We start from the raw sequence: 12,842 nt of genomic DNA, 5'->3' as shown, positions 1-12,842 counted from the left end.
ACACCTTCTGAAAAGTCCCCAGAATTCCAAATATCACTCCATCACAGAAACTATCTGCAGCTATCAATACCATGCCCCTGCTAGAGCACAAGGCAAATCACAGTCAGCTGCTGTGAACAGTCTGAAGCAGCCCCACAACTCACACCTAGGATTAAGATGTAAACATATTCCCACAATACTTCAGTTTTTTAAAGAAAACAAAACTTCAAAACTGTTACTGCCAAATGAAAAATAGATCAAGAAAGAAATTAAAGAGTTCCCAGGGTTGAAGGCAACTCTAGAAAGCAAGTTCACAGCACTAAGTGTCTACATAAAACAATTTCCATCTTCCTGAGAAACCACCACACTGATTTCCACGGTGGTTGTACAGTTTTGTACTCCTACCAACAAAGGATGAATATCCAATTTCCCTTATTCCACATCCTCCCCAGCATGATCTGTCATTTGCTTTATTTATTTTAGCCATTCTGATGAGTATAAGATGAAATCTCAAAGTAGTTTTGATTTGCATTTCCCTGATGACTAAGGATGTCCAACATGTCTTTGAGTGTTTCTCAGCCATTTGAGTTTCTCTTTTGGGAATTCTGTTTAGGTCTATACTCCACTTTTAATCGGGTTATTTGTTTCCCTGATGTTTCAGTTCTTTATATATTTTGGATATTACCCCTTTTCTCTTTTATTCTATTTTATTTATCATTATTTTTTAACTGTTATGTTTTTATTTTATATTCCTCTTTATATATCAATTTTGTTTACATGTTGTTTTCATTATCGGCCAATCATTTTTTTAATATTTATTTATTTATTTATATGTATATGAGTAATATACACACCCAGAAGAGGAAATCAGATCTCATTACAGATGTTTGTGAGCCAGGATGTGGTTGCTGGGAACTGAGCTCAAGACCTCTGGAAAAGCAGCCAGTACTCTTAGCCCCCAAGCTATCTCTTCAGCCCCCTATTTTATTATTTAGAATACATTTTATTATAATATTTTATGGTTTTGTTATAGATTTTTTTTATTCTTCTCTCAAACAATACATCCCAAGTGGATCTTCCCTTCCCACCAGTCCGCTCAGTTCATCCTCCATCTTCCCTCTCCCCCAGATTCCCTCTCCACACACCACCCCCAAGAAAAGAGCAGGCCTCCCTTGCTTGTCAAAGAAGACACAAGATACAATAAGGCCAGGCACAAACCCTCACATCAAGGCTAGGCAAGGAAACCCACTAGGAGGAAAAGGGTCTCAAGAGCACACTTAAAGTGTCAGAGACATTCCCACTCCCAGTCAGGAGTCCCCCAAAACCATCAAACCAACAAACATAACATATGCAGGTCCCATGACTGCCACTGTAGTCTCTGTGAGCCTCATGAGCCCTGCTTAGTTAATTATGTACTAACATGCTCTCCACGTGTGCTAGACCTCTCTGGGTTCCACTATTCCTCCTCCCCTTCTCCTATGGGGTTCCTGGGGAGAGACCCAATGAAGACCTCCAACCTGGGCTCCCTCTCTGCCTAATGTCTGGCTGTGGATCTCAGCACTTGCTCCCTTGGTTGTACCCTAGGTCTCTGGATGCCCAGCCTCCAGTTCCTGGTCATCTAGGCAGTGTCAGGCATGGCCTCAACTTAGACCCGTATGAGTTGACCACTCCCAGAAATTCTGCACTACCACTGCCCAGCACATCTTGCAGGCAGGACAGATTCTACATCAAAGGCTTGTGGCTGGATGCTTTGCCTGGTTACAGAAGATGGCTGGTTCAGGATCTGCATCCTACATTACTCAGCGTCCCCTCTAGGGTCACTCTCAGAGATTCCAGGGCGTTTCCGCCCTTTTTGTACCACCTCTTACTATCTGATACTCTTTGGCATAAACAAGTTCAGAAAACCCCTACAGCCTACAGAGGAAATAGTCCAGGCTATGAAGTCTACTGAGATAGCTCTACCAACTGCTGCCCTTCCTGTGTCCAGTATCTGTGGATAATCAGAGACCCTAGTTATAAATGTTGGGATTCAAGGACCCCTTATGTCCCCTAGAAGTACATACAAACACAATTCCTTGGTTAGAGAACAAAAATCTGAGGGCTGGGAAGGACTGCTCACATCTCTAAGTCCTTTCTACAGTACAATGCAGCAATATTCCAAAGGCTTCTTATTGTTCCCCCAGTTACAAAAGGTGAAATAAGGTGGTAAGATATCCCAGTTCATTTTTGTCTTATTTTAAAATTAAGTGTTTTTAATTAGAAACAAAAGAATGTATGCAGGCAGAGCATCTCAAAACATTGAGGGGAGGCAAGGAAAAGCTCTTAAATTACAGCACTGAACTCTACTTCTCAGGGTAGTTGTCAAAACACTGTCACTGGAGTATTGCGAAATGTAGGCAGAACGTCCGGGACAAACCGAGTGGCGCTGCTCCACAGGCGTCCCATCTCTGTTTGCCAGCCAACTTTCAGCTCCTTTCTTGTTCCCAGCAACCCTGTGGTCAATACAACTAGCTCCTTCCCGGTTATCTAGCTACTTACTGTCAATGGGGCATAAACTGAAACACCCAAATGCCTTGGTTACATTTCCTTTTTAGCCTCCTAATTACAAAGTATGTATGACATCACATTCTCCTACACCTATGTCACATGACTCTCCTAAAAACACTGTTCCAGCCATCACTGCTTTTCTTAGAAACCTTTAGAAGCTGGATGGTGTCCGCGGGATAAAATTCCAGCTGACCACAGTCCCTGCAGCTGGACCTCCCACTGCTCACTGCCTCAGCAGCAGAGGACACACAGTCGGCAATCGGGGCATCTGACCACCAGCTCTGCCATGACTGCTGTGCCATCCTGAGCAAGAGCAGCAGCGGAGAATGAGAGCGTGTCCAGCGGTCCAGGAGCTCCGAGCACCGCACCATTTGACTCTCCTCTAGTCCCTATCCAAATGGCCCACTCTGCACCATGCATTTGCACACCACATTTCCAGGCCCCTTAAACAGCCTATCTCCTAGGAAGTGTTCCTGCCTCAACCTTTCTCTACTTGATGATCTGTAATTCTTAATTATAAATCAATCAACTAGATATTCACTTATGTCAATCCTTTTTTTTTTTTTTTTAAAGTACACTAATTGAGGAGCAAGACTTCACCAAACCAATCGCAGTAGAAAATGCACTGATGAAAAAGGTTTTCTTGAAACTGTCAGAAAAGGTTTCCTTTTTGGCCCAATTAAGAAATACAAAAAAAAAACTGCTAACATGCATCTTTCTCCAAATATTTATATGAATCAATCTCTTCCCCATATTTTGCACAGTCTTTCCAAAGGTGAGTTTACTAAGTAAATAATGGGAATGCTAATCTGTTAGTCTCCTATAGACTTTCACTCAGGCCAGTGGAATCCAGATTTTTGCTTCATTTACTAGACTCTGAGCCTCAGAGTCTTCCTAACTCAGCATGGGATACAGAGACTGTGAACAATTCAGTCCTTTTAAGTTTTCTAGAATTTACACTATTTCTGCTCCTTTAAACATCTCTTATGCCTGAGAAGAAAAAAAAAAAAAAAACAATGGGAGCAGGATCACACCTGTAATCCCAGGATTTGGGTGGTGATGGTAGAAAAAGCTCAAGAATTTAGGGCTAGCCTGAGCTACTTGAGACCTTGTCCCCCACACAGATCCCTCCACCACCACCACCACTCCCAAAATTAACGAAAGCATCCTCCTTCTGAAAAACACCCTTTGTAGAAAACAAAACAAAGCACTTCTGTAGTCAGTTTTCCTTGTGGCCCTTAACATCCTGTACATGAACCAATGACTTCTTTACCACTCCCCAGACCCTGCGATGGAAAAGCAGAAACATCTGGGTGGAAATGAGAGAAAAAGAGCTGGTCAGAGACAGCATTATGGCAAATTCTTTCATTCAGGTAGAAGCTACTTTATCCATATTTAAACAATTATAAACTATGTTTATGTAAAATTTCCCACAACACTACAATATTCCTTTAAAGACCCTAGAAATAGTCCTTTCACCTTTACTTGAAACTAGATTTTCAGACCTTGAAAGCACCTCAGTGTTGAAGTGTGGTTCTTCAAGGATAGGTCACTTCTGAATACCGGAAAGTGTTTATGCATAAGGAGGCAGCAAGCAACAAACCCGGCTTAACGGATCCAAGTGATTGAAGACAAAGTTAATTTCCTTTGTTTGAGTTAGAAGCTAGTCTGTGCGGGTGCTGTGTCTGAGCGCACACGCGTGTTCCTCACCTAGACACACTGTGCAGCCATGAGCTCAGGTAAATGCAGTTTAACTCTATCTCTGAGGCTGCTTGCATCCCGCAGTTCTACACAATTCCAGACAGGTCTGCTCTTCACACCCCACACAGCGTAGCCCTGGCCAGACCGGAAGGCAGGGCTGGCCACGATCACCCAGGAGGGCAGTCCCCACCAACTCAGAAAGCCGCGGCCCGTACCTAGTACTCACGCAGCAGGAGCCCCTGCCTGGGCCCGGTGTAGAGAAAATGAAAGAGCTTGGTGAGCAACAGAACCGGAGTCTTATGAGCCTGCCCCTAGGCAGGGAGCAGAAGCAGCGACTCCTGAGCGATCGGGAGCCACTTACCTCCGCAGCCCGAGCCAGCCGGGAGCTTCGCACAGTCCGAGCCTCTGGGGCGCCGCGCAGCCCTGAGGAGGAAGACTGCTCCCGCAGAGAGGGCGGGCGGCGGGAGGGTATCCGCGCCCCCGGGCTGCAGGGCCAGGGGAGGCGTGCCTCCAGCAGAGTCCTAAAGGGTGGGCTGCTGCAGCCTGGAGGAGGGTTGTGCTCCCGAGTGTTGGGGGCGGGAGGGGGGAACTGCACGGGGTGCTATGACCAGAGTAGGGTGGGAAGTCAGGCCCCCAGACCGCACCGCCGACCAAGGATTGTCTGGATCTGGAGCAGAAGCACAAGGGGATCAGAAACTTTATGTCATTTTCTCATACACACGTGACCCCCCTGCAGTCCAGATGGTTTCAATCACCAGAGGAAAAAAGCCGCTCTGCTGGTATGCAGGAAAAGCTGGAGCTGGGAAAGTCTGGGAAAAGCTGCCTGTACAGCCGGCTTGCCTTCAAACAAACTCTTTCCGTTTTGCTGGCTTTGGGCCCAGGAGCCCTACGAAACTGAAAAGACATTAAAAGAAGCTACCCTGGATACTGCTGCCAGTAGCAGAACTAAAGCTCTAGGGTTGCAAGGATCAAGTCTGAAGTCAAAGCTTCACAGGAAGTGTGAGAATTTTAAAAACTTCACATGAAGGCAAAACCAAGAGGTAAAAGCGTTACCGGTGACAGTCTTATTTAGCAGTGGAATTCGAAGAAAAACTTATTAACCCAATATAACAATCCATTCCAATCCAGACCCATACTTACTTGGTGGAATGCTATAAAGACATGTAACTTGAATTCTCCCATAATTACTTTACAAATAGACCTTGGGAATGGAATGAGCAATAGTGAAAATTGACTTTCAAAATTTAGAATGGAAAATTGGAGGAGTGACAGCACACAACTTTAATCCCAACACTAGAGAAGCAGAGGCAAACAGATCTCTGAGTTCAAGGCCAGCCTGGTCTACACAGCCAGTTCCAGGGTAGCAAGGTCTACATAGAGACCTTTTCTCCAAACAAAACAAAATTTACAATTTTAGGGCTGGGGGTATAGCACATGTGAGTCTCTGGGTTTAGTCTGTGATCACATTTTATAATTTTTATTGGATATTTTATTTTAAATGTTATCGCCTTTCCCGGTTCTCCCTCTGCAAACCCCCTATCCCATCCCACCATACCCTGCTTCTATGAGGGTACACCCCCACCCACCCACTCCCACACACTTTATAATTGTATACACACTGGTTGCATCTGAAAAGAGCCAGTGTATGTAGATGAATATAAGCAGGCTCTAAAGCTGAAGCCTGTTTCAAAACCCAAGCCAATTGAATTGTCACATATCCTAGAGAGATATTTACTCAGCTGCAAGAAGACAGGCACTAAAAATAATACGTTTACAATTCATCCTGGAAATAACTCAACTTGCTCATGGTTGAGCACAAGTAGTGATGCAAACTAAACTAATATAAAACTATTGTTCCTTTTCTAAACGCGGATGTCAGAGATGAACTGTAGCACCATGCCATTAACTATCATCATCATATTGACATCACAGAGGATGTTGGGACCATTGTAGACTTTACCTTTGATAAGTTGAACTGGCTTTGTCTACAGTAGGAAAATCCCATCTTTCAGCTGCTGTTGATGATGTGCACTGTGGAAAACAAAGGCACTGCCTGAAACTAAGCGAGTCAGTATAGGTTTTATTCCAAACTCGAAATCAAACAGTGAGTTTCTACTCCAGCTCACTGACCTGTGGATCCTACAGGAGAACTGGTCTACACTTGGATGGACTTGCCTCTCTAAATCTCCAGTCTTAAATCAGGGTGATTATTCCCCCAACACAGAAAGAAAGAATGCCTGCATGGCAGCAGAGAGGAAGACCAGGGACACAGGAAATGGACAATGACAAGCCAAGCTTCGTAGCATAACACTCCTGGAAAATGCCCATCTCTAAGGAGCTGTAGTAGGGGGCAGGGTGGTATTCAGAGGCCTCAGGCGTGTATGCTAAGCATAAGCTGTACCACTGAACACCACCAGCCCTGTAAAGAGGCTCAGAGGTCTCTCACTTCTCACACTAATGTACTAACGTCTCATTTTCTCCATGGGGGACATCTATAGAGAAAGCCCACTGAACAGAAGGCATCAAGAGCTTCCACAGAGACCCAGACCATTAGTTATTCTTATCTCTAAGTACTAGGAATTCATATGTGTGCTGAAGCAATTTGCAAGAAGCAATGAGGAGGTACAAATAATTCTTTTTGTCTGAAAATTTCATTTATAAAGTATACATAGAACTACACGTGTGGGGTGTGTGTGTGTGTGTATGTGTGTGTGTGTGTGTGTGTGTGTGTGTGTGTGTACTACAGAGGATATGTAAGACCAGAAAACATCTTTCAGTAGTTGCTTCTCTCCTTTCACTTACCAGGGTGAGGTCTATATCTTTCCTCCATACTGTACTCTGAGCTAGCTGACCTTTGATTTCTCTTTGATTCTCCTGTCTCTGCCTCCCAGCTTACAGTGACATGGCTGGGATTACAGACACACATTGCTACTGCATCTGGTGCTTTAAAGAATTACTCTATAATTTAAATTGTGTGTGTGTGTGTGTGTGTGTGTGTGTGTGTGTGTGTGTGTGCATCAGTGAGTACAGGTACTCATGAAGTCTAGAAGAGGTACTGAATACCCTGGAACTGGATTTACCGCTGTTTGTGAGCTACCCTTCATGGTGCTGGGAAATGAACTGTGGTTCTCTGCAAGAGCAGCAAGCACTACTGACCGTGGGCCATCTATCCAGCCCCTATATCCAGCTTTTTATGTAAGTTCCAGAAATGAACCTAGGGTAATCACTTTTATCCACTAAGATATCTTGCCTGCTCATGTGTGGAACTGTTTTAATTCCTAAGAAAAACCTTTACTAAATCTGTTCTTTCAGGAAGAAAATTAGCATACTTTAAAAGTCTCTAAACATAGTCCTTAAACTTTAAAAGTCCTCTAAACATAGTGGATCTTAGATCCACTTATGTGAGCATTACTGAGAGGCTAATATTGGCCAAATATTTATTAGAAACACTGACATCTGAATAGAACTTCTTTTAATTTTCAACATTGTTAGATGAACAAGGACAATTATGAATAATGTTCTTAGGACAATAGTATGCTGTGAAGACGGGAGCTAAATCTAGTTTGCCCACAATTACATCCTATATACCCACCAGGAAATAAGTCTACAACGCTACTTCAATATCCATGCTACTTGAGTGAATAAAAAATGAGCTGAGCACAGTGAAATGTCTGTGATTCCATCTTCTTAAGAGGCCGAGGCAAAGTCAAGAGTGAGATATATCTGGGCAGCAGAGAGACTTCCTAAGAAGAAAAGAGTAGTTAAGTACGCTTCTCAGCAGGCTGATGTCCTATAGAGCATGTCACTTATAAACAACAGAATAAAATAATAGCTGTGGGGAAGAGCGAGCAGAAAAAAGAGAAGGAGTGGTTAGCACCAGCCAGCTGTGCACTTTAATCACAATGTATGTTCAGAAACAGCCTGCTGAAAATAGGAAGCATTTGTGGAAGGAATTTGGTCTGTTTAGTGCCTAAATTAGGGACTTCAGAGATACACTTTCCCATGTCCCTGTTGTTCAGTGCCCTCAATGAGAGCCAAGACAAGATTTGAGCATAAACATCCTGGCTCTAATTTGGATGGCATGAATTCAGTCCTTTCATCCCCTCTCCTGCTTCTCCTCTGCCTCCAAGTCATTTCCTCTGCACTGTCTTCTGTCAGGCAAATGCAAGTTTCCTAATTTTCAGATGTAGAAGCTTTGGCTCTCTTTGTGTAGAGACATACAATACAGCCTGATTACATGGTTATATTTCATACAGATGCCTGGCAACAAATCTTATAGCTAAATGTCTGTTTATTTTAACTCTGAGAGACTTAAAATTCAACTATTTTACCACACACCAAAACAGAACTTGACATCACAAAGATGGGCTTTAGTTCCTTTTGCTGTTTTAAGTCCTGCACTTAAGCAGGGTAAGTTGTTTGGGGGTTTGGTTGACAAACTGTTTTTTCATTCAGGGAAAGATGTCTGGGTTCATAGCTCCAGTATTCACACAGCAGAACTCCCCATAGCACATCTGCCCATCATCCTGTGATGCTTCCTGGCCCAACCAACCAGGTTTCTCTGTAGCAGAAAAATGGGAGACATGGTTGGCCCAGGTGACTCAGCTTTCTATGTCAGAGGTTCTAAACATCCTTTTTTATTCTTACTTTTTTGCTTAGATTTTAGGGTATTCTGCGTTTGAAGATGATGGTGTTTGGTTGGTTGGTTTAGAGGCACGGTCTCATTGTAGCCCAGGCTAGCCTTCAATCTTCTCTATAACTAAGAATGACCTTAAGCTCCTGATCTTCCAGCCTTCACCTCCAAAGTCCCTTTCTATTATTTGAGAACATTATGTTTTAGTTAAACTGCCAAACTTGAGTGTTACGTTAAATCATCTGGAAATTGTTTTTAAAAATATTAATCACAAATAAGTAATTAAAAAGCTGGGTGGAATGGTGAATACCTTTAATTCCAGTACTAAGTACTAGCAAGGGGATCTCTGAGTTTGAGGCCAGCCTGGTATACACTGCAAGTTCTAGACCAGCCAGAGCTACATTGTAAGACCTTGCCTCAAAAATAAATAAATAAACAAGCAGAAAAATAAACAAAAATATTAATCAGACTCCATAATCTTCACAAGTGCTATTTCTAATTTCCATTCACTCAGATTTGAGTAGAAATTCATTCGTTCGTTTGTTTGTTTGTTTTTCAAGATAGGGTTTCTCTAGGAAGCCCTAGCTATCCTGGAACTCACTCTGTAGGCCAAGCTGGCCTAAAACTCACAGAAATGCACCTGTGTCTGCCTCCCGAGTGCTGGAATTAAAGGTCTCAACCACCACCACTGGAACTAAAAGTTCACTTCTAAAGCAGCCAGATGTGATAAGGTACACTTGTAGTTTCAACACTTAGAAAGCTAAGGCTAGAGAATTGCTGCAGGTAGAAAGCCAGGAAACCTTGTCCAAGCACAAAAACAGGGTTGGGTTATATTACTCAGTTGGTAGAGGTCTTGCCTAGAATTCAGAAGATTTGATGCCCACTGCTGCATAAAAATTGAGTATGGTGGCATGGATACCTGTAATCCTGGCATAAGAAAAGTGGAAACAGGAAGTTCAGCTCTTTAGCTATACAGTGAGTTCAAGGCTAGTCTGAGCTCTACATGAGACCCTATCTCAAGATAAATAAAACAAAAACAACTCATGTTCACCCTTGAGATTCTCACATGATTTAAGACTCTGAAGCAGGGGGTTGGTAAGTTGGCTCAGTGACTAAGACTACTATTGTTCTGGCAGAGGACTCATGTTCAATTCCTAGTACCATGTGGTGGCTCACAACCACCGATAACTTCAGTTCCAGGAGATTCAACTCCCTCTTTTGACCTGTGGGCACCAAACACACACACTGGGAAATAGTTAGACCCTGTGTTCAGCAAGTTAAAGCACTAGCCATACAAATCTATCAACCCAAATTCAATCCCCAGAACCCAAATTAAAAGTCAGATGCATCTGTAATCACAGCACTAATGGGAGAGGAGAGCTGAGTGGAAGCTAGTCTTCATAGCAGCAAAAACACTTCCTCAAAAAGGTGTGGTGTGGGGGGGAACTGACCCTTGAAAAATGTTCTCTGACTTCTACATGCTCACCTTAGGACATGCACATCCACACTCACATGTAAAAGTTTAAAAATAAAAAAGACACAGCTCTGACAAGTACAAAGGGAACCAGCTATGGTAGTACATGCATGTAATTTGAACAGAAGGCTGAGGCAGGAAGGAATGACCGTGAGTGGTATGGAAGGTCTTGCTTGTCTTCTCTTTGGCTCTGTACTGGATTTCTAAGGCCCCTCAAGCACTGTGGCATGTGCAAAGGCACTGGGTTCTCACTCAGATCTAAGATGCTGTCACAGGTAGGCATCAGTCTAGACTTGCTGACTTAGAATCTCCAAAGCCAGTCAGCAATAGGCTAAAAGATAAGGTCTTTGCTTTGTTAGTTGTACAAAGCATGACTTTCCTTCTAGGAAAACCCTACCATTACTACACACTCACTCACGCAAGTTTCCCCAGAGAAACCATGAAAATATTACATAAATCGAAATAGAACACAGGTTTTTTTCCTTCACAATAATACATGACAGCCTATCTAGAGGAAAAAGAAATCCATCAACTAAATTTTTAAGAATTAATTCCTACCAAATAAAGCTTATGCTTAATAAAACTTCTCAAGAGATTACTGAAGAATCAACAAGATCTTGTAAAATAAAGAGACTAAGGTCACTTTTGACACTATTCCTGGGGAGACCTGAACAAACATCTCACTTACCCCAGAGAGAAAACCATCAATAGATCCAAGCTAAGGCTACCACCAAAATCTAACCAGATGAATCAATGAGTTTTACTGGCATTACATACAAGAATCTGGGTGAGAGTTTACTTAGAGGAGCAGAAATGACTCAAGGACAACCACATCACCAAAAGCCCACACCAGCATGGATCATGGCTGACAAAATCTAGAAACCTGGGGCTCACCATAAAAATTGCAGGTAACTCCACAAATTGAAGGGTGTCTTTTGTAGGTAGCTAAGTTAGTCTGAGCCTTTTCTAGCTTGTTTGAAAACGTCTCTACCATCCTCATAGCTTATATGCTTGTAGGGGGAGGAAACTAGTATATTTCATTGGTTTCAGGAACTTCCTTGAAGCCTTTGGGTTGTTTACTTCCTGAGCTTAAGGAGCTTGCCTTAAGGACAGAATATTTCCCCCCTCTTAGAACATTCAATGTTTAAAGATATTTAAAATGTCTCTGAAAAATTGCTATACCACTCCATTGAAACTACTGATTTCATACTAACCTTCTGCAATGTCTAATTAAAGAATGCTTAATTAATTTTTTTTAAATACTCTCTACAGCTCCTGCACTGTAGTCATCATAAATGACACATTAACCATCCAGACCAGGAAGTTCATGAGGAAGTGTCTGCTTCAGAGGAAACAGATGGTCACTGCCATCCATCATCCTGGGAAGGCAACAGTACCGAAGACAGAAATTTGGGGAAAACTGGCCGAAATGTACAAAACCATACCAGATGTCATCTTTGTGTTTAGATTCAGAACTCACTTCGGTGGTGGCAAGACAACTGGTTTTGGCATGATCTATGATTCTTTAGATTATGCAAAGAAGAATGAGCCTAAACACAGACTTGCAAGACATGGTGCTTAGGAGAAGAAAAAGACCTCCCGTAAACAGCGAAAGGAACACAAGAACAGAATGAGGGTAGTCAGGGGGACTGCAAAGGCCAATGCTGGTGCTGGCAAAAAGCCAAAGGAGTAGATCTGCAGTGACTTGATATGATGTGCCAGCTTCTGAGAGGACAAATAAATCAAAAATCTTCTACAAAAAAAAAATTTTTTTAAATAGGGCTGGAGAGATGGCTCAGTAGTTGAAAGCACTGACTGCTCTTCCAGAGGTCCTGAGTTCAATTCCCAGCAACCACATGGTGGCTCACAACCATCTGTAATGAGACCCGATTCCCTCTTCTGGTGTGTCTAAAAACAGCTACAAGTGTACTCATAAAAATAAAATAAATAAATAAATCAACAAAATTTTAATATTTACTTATTTTTGTATACATATGTGAATGGGCACAAACACGTCCCAGTGTACATATGGTCAAAAAACAACTTGCAGAAGTCATTCTCTCTTTACATTGTTTGGGTCCTAGGGATATAACTCAGCTCATTGGGCTTGGTAGGAAACAACATTATCACTAGCTGAGCAATCTCACCACTTCCAAGGCTGCTTAATTTTTTAAATTGCAAAAAATAGGAAATTCAGAACACTTACATGAATTATATGTAAAGCTTTTTTGATACTGTGACTTAAAAAGCATTTCACATATAATATGTAAATATAGGTAAGACATACCTAAACGTAAATTTAAAAAACAAAATAATATAAAAGAAAAATAAGTTCCCCCTAATTTTGTTTTCATGTGCATTCATTTGTGTTCCAGTGTGCATGTGTCACAGTGGTTTCATGGAGGTCATGGATAAGCTCAAGTGTGGTCCTCTCCACCTCCTTTGAGGCTCTTTGTTGTTCACTGCTGCTGCTGAGTATGTCAAGCTAGCTGCCCTTCAAAGATTCTG

General features: G+C 42.4%; 1 protein-coding gene and 1 pseudogene across 2 annotated transcripts in view; one reads left to right on the top strand and one right to left on the bottom strand.

The window, feature by feature from the left end:
• DENND2B (DENN domain containing 2B) overlaps positions 1-4,723 on the bottom strand; it is a 150,514-nt gene extending 145,791 nt beyond the window's left edge. The window contains exon 1 of the mRNA XM_080912749.1: positions 4,589-4,723. The gene's annotated coding sequence lies outside the window, so the exon portion shown is untranslated. The remainder of the gene's footprint in view (positions 1-4,588) is intronic.
• Positions 4,724-11,661: 6,938 nt separating this feature from the next.
• On the top strand, positions 11,662-12,027 carry LOC308416490 (small ribosomal subunit protein eS24-like; annotated as a pseudogene). Its single transcript has one exon. The product of its transcript is annotated as a small ribosomal subunit protein eS24-like (transcript).
• The last annotated feature ends 815 nt before the right edge of the window (positions 12,028-12,842 follow it).

The sequence above is a fragment of the Micromys minutus genome (genome assembly GCF_963924665.1).
Source record: "Micromys minutus genome assembly, chromosome: 2".
NCBI lineage: Eukaryota > Metazoa > Chordata > Mammalia > Rodentia > Muridae > Micromys > Micromys minutus.
The sequence above is the reverse complement of the archived record's forward strand: the minus strand, read 5'-3'. Positions and strand labels throughout refer to the sequence as shown.